Below are 282 nucleotides of genomic sequence, written 5' to 3' on the forward strand. Positions count from 1 at the left end.
GAGGAGGGGGTACCACTTGTGAATGCGAAGTGGCAAGATATTAGACTATGTTTACATTTACACGCACATGCAATCGGGAGTGGTCTCCTACCTCCATAAAACGTTAAATACCTTTTCCCACACAGGTTAAAAGTAGGTATGCATGCAAGAGCGAAACACTTTTTGCATACAAAGTGTCCGCGTGCATGCCTGACACGTGTATGATTTACAGATGCGTTATTGTGCATGCAATACAAATTCGACAGAGAATTTCAACAACTTGGGTTACTTTAAAGTCTTAAC

General features: G+C 41.5%; 1 protein-coding gene across 1 annotated transcript in view; it reads right to left on the reverse strand.

Moving 5' to 3' along the window:
- Positions 1-282, reverse strand: part of LOC119585053 (zwei Ig domain protein zig-8-like) — an 81,188-nt gene that overhangs the window by 4,845 nt on the left and 76,061 nt on the right. The gene's annotated exons all lie outside the window — the stretch shown is intronic.

This window comes from Penaeus monodon, chromosome 19 (genome assembly GCF_015228065.2).
Source record: "Penaeus monodon isolate SGIC_2016 chromosome 19, NSTDA_Pmon_1, whole genome shotgun sequence".
Classification (NCBI taxonomy): Eukaryota; Metazoa; Arthropoda; class Malacostraca; order Decapoda; family Penaeidae; genus Penaeus; species Penaeus monodon.